A 10,623-nucleotide genomic window follows, 5' to 3' on the forward strand; every position below is an offset into this window, starting at 1 on the left:
TCGACCTCAAAAGCCAAGGACAGGAATTGGAATGTGTAAACAGCCATTTAGCAATTACGACCTTGCTCAAACCAGGTACCAAACGATAATGATGAGGTTTGCATGTTTCTAGCTGGGGAAGGGGTAATAAACTAAGGGTAAACAGAACCAAATAACAGTTTAGGGAGAAGTTACTAACAAGCTAGATTTATACCACTATTGCTGTCCTCGGGCCCCTGTGCCGGCAACACTGGACCTGAGAAACTGAACATTTAAACTGAGTTGTTCCACAGAAGGTTTTGGTTTTGATGAATTTGCATTTTCTGATAAAAAAACCATTTGGGCTAAAATTTCCCAACCTGCTCTACTTCCAGCATTGCGGCACAGACTTCTGCCACTTGAACTAAAAACAATAATTCCATTAGCTGGCAGCTATTATCCTCCAGCTTGCAGGCTGCTTGCCTCCATCCGGGTAGAGCAGTCTCTAGAGGTGAATGACACCTTAGTATGAATTACACTTTGGTTAAAGGTTCACCACTGTGAAAATGTTTTTTGATGTTTTATTCTTGCTGTAGCTTTGGCTGCATAGCCAGACATTTAAGGGCATAATAACTAACTAAACTGCTGTGTTGCCACAAGACTGACTGACATTTTATTTCAGTCCCAGCAAAGGACAGAAAAGACCTGGGTAATAAAAAGGCCATACAGTTGATTAAACCCACTTGGAGAGCTTTTGTACCATGGCTACCAAGATTATTTTGAAGGACACCAGAGATAATCATCTTAGAAGATTACTAGAAGCAAGGAGACCGAGGAGTGATGATGAGGTTTGCAGATAACTGCACTAGCCTGATAGTGTTTTAAACTCTAAGCTCCTGTTAAGATATGAAGGAACTCTAAAAAATAAAATTAAGGATGCTTTCGTTCTCTGGAAGCACCATCAGACATATTAGCACAATGCCAAAGAACATGTGCTATGTAAAGCTGTTACTTTGTTAAATCTGCAAGGAGTTGTCCATGCGCTTTTGATTAATGAACCTCTCTTTCCACAAATCACTTGCTGTAGACAAAGATTACAACACAAAATAATTACAGCCACAAAAATGTCATACAGAATAGGAGAGATTTTAAAAAAAAGATATGACTGAATCAGATTTGAGAATAAAATGTGATTACATATGAAAAAACAACAAAGCCGCCCATGAAAAATGAGGACTGATACCAATTTACCATGTAATATATACACTTGATAAGGATAGATATGTTACTAGTATGGAAGTGACTAGGCTAGTGAGATGATGTAATGCTAGTATGGCAGTAACTATGCAACTGTTGGTATGAAGGTACAGAGCACACTCAATATAAAATAGATGTCTTTAGAAGCCTGAGCAGACGCAGAGTGAGCTGAGGGCTTATGAAGATAACACAGTGCTGTGCTTTTTTTGCCTGACTCCTGAGTGCTTATTGAACATTGCAGTATATGTCTGTTTGAAGGAATATGCAATATTGATATGCAACAAGCTTTTTTTCCTTGTGTATTGTCTTTAGCTTCTAGACACTGCAAAATAAATCCAGTTCCCATCTGCATTTAGCAAACTTTTTGCACAACACACCAGAAATGGTGACCAAAATGAGTTTCCCTGCTTATGTTAGATTAACTATTAGCAGACACTTGGAGTATATGGAGTTCCAGAGATTCCCACCACCTCCATCTCCAAACAAAAAATCCACAGTTTCAATCTTCCTCACAGCTCTAGGAGGTCTTTAAGAAATAAGCCTTTTAAGAAGAGAGCTGGGGACCAGAAGCCATTGTTGCTCCATTCAGTTTTGCAGAGACACTGTCTGTCAATAACCCACTTGAACTCAGACCTTGCTACCAAAATGAAGCCCCAGAAAAAAAAAATTGCTTTGTGAGGCCTGACAGATTCAGAGCATGAAGCAGTGCGGCTGAAACTGAAACAAAGGAGAGAGTCAAAAAGGGGAAATAAAGGGGATAGTGACTGGTGCAGGCGTGGCTGTAGGGAATGGCTTGCTCCAACCCTCATCACAAATGTAATAGGTGAACACATGCCTACTGGCTACCCTATGCAGATCTTGCCATTACCTGACCTTCTCTCTCCCTGTCTGCTGTACAAACTAATCTTCAGCAAAAACTCTAGCTACAGCTTCATCATGATGTTGTAGAACCACTGGAGTCTTCTGTTTTGGGGTCCTTCACTCTGTGTGAGTGGGGAAATTGTATATAGAGGGGAAAAGACTCAGAATGGTGGACCTTGAACGCCTGTACTCACTCTCTCGGGAGAAGCACCTCTTCTTGCTGAGAACTGCTTTCCATGTCACCTGTTGAGAGTTAAGGCAAGCAGGCATAAATGAAGTTATAGATTGAAATAAAGATGGTCTCTATCTACAACAAGACTTGTGGTAGCACCTCCTAGGGTGGTCATTTTTTTGACAGGTGGGAGGAGGAGGAGAAGAAAGGGGCACTGTTCCTCCCTCAGCTATCTGGTTGGAAGGGGTTGGGGGAAGAACCATTCCCAGTCCCCCAAAGAGTGTTGAAGAGACTGATGGTGAGGTTGGAAGGGAGAAGAGACAGATGGAAGTATAGCAGGCTTCACTTCATGAAGAGCAAGCGGAAACTCAGTCAGCTGGCTCCACCGCACATGACTAGCCCTTCTGTTCTGATTACCCCTCCCAGCACCAGATGCCCTAGATGGTTGGAGCTGGAGCAGAGAAACTCCTCTCTCATCACTCTGCTCCAGTAGAATTATGCTACCCTGTGCCACTGATAACTCTGCCTAGTTTTACTAGACACACTACATTCAAGCACCCTCATATTTCTGGATTCTGCAGGAGCTGAAGAAGTGTGTCCGTCCCCTGTTCGCATGTTCCTATTCTCATTGGAGGACTTTCTCTATCATAATTTTCAGAGGAATCAGAGAATTTTTTTTTAATGGTCGATGTGAAGTATTTGCCCTGAGGTATCAAGAGCTGTATTTCGGGAGTGGAGAAAGGCAGTGCCTGACTTTGTAAAATCTCAGCTCCTTTGCCTGTATTGGCTCTAATGACTATATTTCCCAAAGGGAAAATGGGACACCATGTGGGGCTTACCCAACCTTCCCTGGAGCTGGCCTGAACTGCTCACCTGAAACCCCCCATCTTGCACAGGGCTGGCCTTAAAGGGTCCCCCTTCCCATGTGTGGGGCAGGCCTGAGTTGCCTGATGTCACTGCTCGCTTGAGCCCCACTGCATGGGGCATTGCTGCTCACTCACCCCTCACCGCAAGAAAGGGACAATACTGTTGTACCATGGATTCTTCTAACACTGTATCTTACCTGCTCTGTTCTTTTTTTAGATGACTTTTCTTAAGAGGAGCATATCACATAGGCACACTTTAACTGAGTTTTCCCGGCAATAAGAATGGTTGTCATTAGCCTTTCTGTGTATTTTTACTAATTTTGCTTCTTGCTGCTGTAGGTATGCTTCACACACAACATACAGTTTGGAGACTAAATTAGTCTGTTACCCTCAAATTAGGTAAAACCTCCAGAGAAAGTCTGCAACTGTTAGTCACAAGATTTTTGGCAGGGGATGAGGGCAGGGGAGTACAGTGAGAGATCAAACAGCATTCCTGAACTGGAGTCAGTTATCTGGGCATGTGGCCAGGAATACCTCAATTACTCAGGATCCCCTTGTCTTTAAGTGTAAAGGGTGCTTTTCCCCACCTCTACCCAGTACATCCAACATTGTTGTGAATTAACTGAGATATATATGCTAGCATCCAGGCAACCTCAACTATTCCAAATACCAGGAAAAGATACAGTTCTTTGTCTAGCTGGATCCTTCATTCTCCAGCTACTTATCTTCTATATAGACATTGCTAGCTATTTACAAATGGATGACAGATGGAAACAGGGAGACAAATAAGTCCTGGAAAGTGGGTTCAGGGTACAAACTAAGGCCATGTCCACACTGGCATATGTACAGGCATACATGAGCTTTGTTGTGCCATACCCCTCCCTCTCCCCCTCCCACTGTCAACATCTGAACCCCTGAAACACGTGTGAAGGAGACCGCCTGGTGAGAAAGCTAGCATGCCTGAGGGGTGTGAGTATGTACACGCCTCTGCTGTGGCATGGGTCTGTACCCATGTTACCATGCAGTGTGGACGGGGGCAAGGAACATGCACTAGGTCCTGAGTTTCAATAGTCCTCCAGGCCCATTCCCACAATGCATTGAAGCCTTTCCTATCTGACCCTTACCCATTGTATGTCCCTGCCCCCCCCCCCCCCCCCCCCCCCGCCCCATCGTCAGTGGTAGTAGCAAGCTGCACTGCCCACTTCAGAACACTTTTCTGCTATCCTCTGGCCAGTACAGGTTAACATGAATCATGTTCCAAGAGCCGCTACCTGATCCACCAAACACATCCAGGTACTCTTCAGTGGGTTCGGAGTACACCATCCTCCACAACTTCACCCAGGTCAGCAGGAACATTCAGCGGTACTGGGAGATTTCCTGGAGGCTGGAGGAGGCATGCATTTACTGAACTCCATCCCAGTGCTGGGAACCTGAGGCTCCTATGCTGGAGGGTGAAGGCCTCCAACAGTTGCTCTCCAGCAGTCCCAGACCCTGAAGTGATGCATGACTCCTCTTCATCCTCAACCCTGCTGGCCTCATTATACAACAGAATGCTGATGAGGGCCAAGAAGAGCATATAATTTTGCACCACTACCTAGCACAGCTGGTTCAGCAGCATTCTCTCTCTCTGCCCCCGAGGAGGACTCTGACTCATGGCAGGAACCAGAATCTAAGGCTGGAAAGTTTTACAATTTATCCTCTCTGTCCCCACCAGTACCCCTTCCTGCTTTGTTGTTACATGCCTGAAGCCCCGCCCTCCTGCCACTCCATCCCAAAATGCTCCAGCAGCAAGATACATCTACAGAACAATTTTATTGAAAACCCATGAACCACTGTTACACATTCTGTGGAAGCAATAACACAGATCATTAATGAACTATCATTGTGACCCTGTGTCTGTGTATTTCCCAGTGAGCATGTTGGATGTGGTAGTCCCAAGGCCATACAGGAGGTGGGGATGGATTTGGCCAGGGACTGGTTTTGGGGATAGGACAGGTTTAGAAAATGTAGTTGTTCAAAGACCCCACAGCCTTGCCTTCCCCCCTTTTCCCCATCCCCTTATAAATGGGAGCCACACAGAAGTTAGGGGAGGAGGGTACATGAGTGGGTTAGGAATGGGCCCACTTAGGTTTGGGAAGGGAAAAGGAACCCTTTGCTCACATCAGCTCTTTCATTGGAAGTATTTTATACCATTCCCAATCCCTGGTGTCTGACCGCTCCCTGTTCTGTGGTCCATAGCTGTAGACTTTGGCTACAGGGGATCAAAACCCAAAGATACACAGGCACACAAGTAAGACCCAATGTCAGCCCACGCTTTTCTTGCAGCAGCATAGGGGGATATGTCCCTTGGCATGGAATCAGAAGTTACCTCCTGTTCCAGGATGCATGAGCATATGGCATCCCAGATTTCTCTTGCCCACTGAGAACTAGGACAGGGTGCACACAGCTGAGCTCCAGCTGTCTGTACAAGCTTTGCAAACCCATTCTGTCCAGTGCCCACTTGGTACAGAAGTACTCTGCTTTTTCTTCACAAACATTGTGGATGGCACAGTAAGCCACTATAAGCTGAACCACACTGACCCCAGTGGAAGCTAGATGGGTGCGCAGGCATTGCCAATGAGCGTTAAGCCATCCAAACATGTACTCAACAACCATTCTGAAGCTACTCAGGGTATGTCTACACTACCCGCTGGATCAGCAGGCAGTGATCGATCCAACGGGGGTCAATTTATCATGTCTAGTCTAGATGCGATAAATTGACCCAAGTGCTCTCCCATCGACTCCTGTACTCCACCACCGTGAGGGGGCAGATGGAGTCAACGGGGGGGCAGCAGCAGTCAACTCACCGCAGTAAAGGCGCCACGGTAAGTCGATCTAAGTATGTCGACTTCAGCTACTTTATTCACATAGCTGAAGTTGCGTAACTTAGATCGATCCCCCCGCCCGCAGTGTAGACCAGGCCTTAGTCTGTAGTTGAATTTTTGTCTGGGTCACTGCTGTCAGGGTACAGCTTCATAAGCCAAGTTAGAATCGGGTAGGCAAGGTCCCCTACAATAATTGTTGCCCTGAGACGCTGTGCAGAGCTATGTTGTTTCTTGGGGAATATAGAATCATAGAATGTCAGGGTTGGAAGGGACCTCAGGAGGTCATCTAGTCCAACTCCCTGCTCAAAGCAGGGCCAATCCCCAGACAGATTTTTGCCCCCGATTCCCTAAATGGCCCCCTCAAGGATTGAACTGACAACCCTGGGTTGAGCAGGCCAATGCTCAAACCACTGAGCTATCCCTCCCAGAGTCCCTTTTTCCTTCTGCGAGTACAATCCCAATCTCCTGAGCACCCTGGCGTCATGAACCTTTCTTGTGTGTCGGAACAGAACCATATCATTCATGACCTGGTCCATGTCTTCGGGCAGAAGGGAGAGGTGAGTGGGAGCTGCCATCACTGATGTGTGAAGGCAGAGACCAATTCCAACCATATGAATCAAAGCTATTCCTAGAACATCTCCTGTGATGCACGAAACTCTGGGATATGGATACCACTCTTGAAAACGCAGTGTTAACATCTCATACCAACAAGGAGCAGTGACCTACAGGCCATGTCCTGTATATTAAGCTAAGGCTATATTAGCAAATCTATGTCTGGAACCTTTCACCCAGATAGACATAAGTGTGGGTGCTGACTTTGCTAAGACCTTTCACCTAGATAGATAGATAATGGTAGAATGGCATAGGGGGTTTCCAAGTCTGTACCCTCAGACTTAACAGGTACACCACAAAAAAAGAACCAAAATAACCGGGAGAACAAAAATAACACCTGTGTATAATCTAATGTCATTAATATGTATGTACATGTAATCAATACATACAAACATACTAGCCTATGAAGTAAGTGTAACCTAACATTTTTGTGGGTGAAAAATAAAGTTTGGTTATAGAAAAAAAGATTTCAGGCACCTGTGCCCTATAAAAGAGGTAACCCATCTTGCTAGAGTAAATTAGGAGGCTGTACTTGTTTTTCTTAAACTTTCTAAGTTCCAAGGGAACTAGGCTAAGCTTGGTTTCCCTAAGCTTTTCTTAGTTTTATTAGGTTTTAATTTTAAGGTTAAGTTAGTTAAGTAAACTCTAAGTTACCTTTGGTAGCTCTTAGCTCTAGCTTCTTCTAAGCTTTGCACCTCTCACTCAAAAATTAAGCAACCTAAATCACCAAAGGCGAGGCCAGTCCTGTCTCTCTCACCAGCGGGTTATCAAGGAAGGGTGTGAGTATATTAACCAAAGCTTTGTATCATATAATTCTATAATATCATATGTATCTTTTAAATAGCAGCAATACAATTGTAACTTTGTAATGCTAATTATTTTACCATTTAATTACTACTTCATTTATCTTAATAAAAAGTCTTTAACGCTATATCTGTCTCAGTATAAGCTTCCTGTCATACCCCGTAGGGTCCTTTCTGTGAAGGAAAAGGTAAATTCTGTGAAGCCTAATTCGGAACAAAAAGCTCATCTTCCAATCAAACAAATTGGCAAGCCCCCCATACTATCCAAATTAATATGATTAACATCCTAAATCAGACAACAGTTTACAGTTTGCTTTATTGCAGTAATGCATCTCTTTGACATTGAAACTCCCTGTCCCAAAGTAGTAAGTTATTTATATTTTAAATTTAAATTGTTTCAAAACTGATTTGCAACTACTTGTTAATTTACAGACATACCTGTAGTGAAAGCTAAAAAGATCCATTACTCTTGGCATTCTTGACATACCAGTACCTCCCCCAGCAATGTTCATTTCACATTTTAAATGGAAAAAAACTACAACAGTGCTTTGGAGTGTAAGCAGTACATGTTAATTAGGCTAAGAGCCTGTTGATCAGAGAGATTAAACCTCAGTGAACAGGAGTATCTGTTTTAAAGCCACTACAGATGGCAAAGGATAATAGATTAAACAAATATCTTTCTGATTATATGACCATGAAGTCACTCGCCAAGGCTACTTTAATTCAGTAGAAAATCATAGAAATAGTACCAGATTTTAATCAGACTGCTCTTGGAAGTCAGTCTTGCCTGTTAAAGTGATGAGATTGTCAGTGATTTATTTTTAAAAAAATCTGTAAGATTTCACATAGAACAACTTATCTATTGCCACCAAAACACTTTTAGTGGATGCAAAAAATTAGTCAAGTTTTTAAAATTCAGGTACATGATTTCCAGAACCTGTTTTAGTTTCCATTGGGATCCAATGACATCTGATTTGAAAGCTAAAGACACTACGTCACCAACAAACATGTTGTGATACACAACTGATTCTGAGCAAAGAAGAGTTACTTATCCTCTAGTAAATGTGTTTATTCAAGATGTTATAGTCAATGTGGATTCCAATGTAGATGTGCATGTGCCTTATGCGCATGAGATTGGCATCTTTTGAAAAGCAGTCTCCTCAGGACCACACATTTACCCCGTCTCCTCATACGCTTGTAAGAGGGTATAATGGGGAAGCTGCAACACTTACAGGGACCACAGGAGTAGTTTGGCAAGCGGTGTCACGGATATACACATTGACCTGTTGCCTAGTAGACGGAGGCAAGTATTCAACATCATAGTCAGACTTGACTTTAGGTCATTTTTTAGTGGCTGGAGAGACTGGAACTTGTCCTCTGGAAGGTAGGCTTTCACTGACAGAGTTGATCATGGTCCCTCTGAACTCTTATTTGTGATGGGGTGAGAATTTTTCACAGCACACAAGGAGACCTAGCTGGTGAACAAGGAGAGGACATACTCTAGGGCTGTCTGTCTCCTGCTGGGACCTGCCTCAGATCAACCAATCATCTACGTATGGGTAAACAGTGCTACCAATGCTAGGCCTTTTGTGAAAACGCTTGCTGATGTGGAGAATCTGAATGGCTTGCATCCTGTACTCGTCATGACTACCTCAGGTACTGTGAATCTCAGATACTTCCTGCGGCTAGATGGATGGTTATATGGAAGTACGCATCCTGGAAGTCGAGAGCCATGAAACCGTCCTGAGCTTGAAGTGACAGAATAATGGGAGGGAAGGGGTACCATCCTGAACCTGAGAAGTTGTATGTAGTTTGCTCAGATCTAGAATAAGATGAAGACATAAGGAAATCAGAAAGTAGAAGCCTCTTTCCTTGTATTCAATTGGCATCCCTTTTATGGCTCCTAGATGAAGCAACAAAGCTTCAGACAGATTACTTCAGACAATGGGGCAATGCTTTTGTTTCTACTCATGTCTTTGCCAAGCATCAACTATTGTTATCTTTCACTAGTGCTAATCAGGAGTTGGATAGTAGTTAATCTGACAAGAACTGCAACATTTACTTTGATAGCTGGGGAAGCGAAAAAGCTAACCAGAGCTGAGCATATATTTTTTGGACAAAACTTCTTTCACCAAAATATGCAGATTTGGGTCAACTGAAACATTTTGGGAATCTGTATCTATTTTGGTGAATTGTTTCAGATAAAACCTTTTTTTTTTTTTTTTTTTGAGATGTCAAAATTAATCTTTTTTTTTTTAAGATAGCCTCACAAGGGGATGTAGGCATCGGTCACAAAACCACTGGTAATAGTAGCAGCACCACTGCCCCCCTTTTAACCTTTAGCCCACGCATCTGCAATGTTGAAGATTCAGGCTCGAATTTCTGCTTAGGAGCAGGCACTTGAATCCAAATCTCCCCTGACACTACCACCACCACCACCCACATAGATTAACCTAATCCCCACCCATCCACCCACTCTTTTGAGTACCCTACTCACCAGGCTATAAGAGATTCTGGAAGGGTCTTTCTCGACCTCCTGTTGAAGCTGTTCCACTCTGTATAAATAAACATTCTTTGGCACAGGAACTGGAACCCAGGTGTTCCCCTTCCCACCTAAGTGACCTAACCACCAGACTATAGAATCATACACACACACACTCTCTCTCTCTGCTCCTATCACTATTGAAGTATTTTATGCAAAGTGGAACTGCTTCAACAGGAGAGATCGAGAGACTCACCCCAGAATAACCAATAGCCTGGAAGTCAAGGTGCTCATCTGGGAGAGGGAGACTTGGGTTCAAATCCTGCTCCGGAGCAGGGATTCCAATCTCCCCCAACATCCTTGGTGAGTGCCCTATCCACTGGGCTATAGGTTATAAGGGGGGCACCACTGCTACCACTGTTTTTGAATCTAGGCCATTTTTTTTTTTTTTTTTTGCTTTAAAAAAAAACACACCTTTTTAAAATGCCCCAAAACAAAATGTTTCATTCAACCTATGTGAAATTTTTTCGATCCACCCAAAATTTAAAAAAAAAAAATCCGTTTCCATTGAGTCTGAACTATTTTTTATTTTATTTTTCAGAACTCCCAGAGAATGAAAAATAAAATCAGTTATTTTCCCAGCTCTAAAAACAGATGACGAAGGTACAGGAGCTATTCAGAGGGAAGGAAGTCTTAAAAAGCCTAGGGGTGGGGTACAGTAGCCACATGCAGAGGGTTGGGGAAATGC

The sequence above is a fragment of the Malaclemys terrapin genome, chromosome 1, assembly GCF_027887155.1.
Source record: "Malaclemys terrapin pileata isolate rMalTer1 chromosome 1, rMalTer1.hap1, whole genome shotgun sequence".
Classification (NCBI taxonomy): Eukaryota; Metazoa; Chordata; order Testudines; family Emydidae; genus Malaclemys; species Malaclemys terrapin.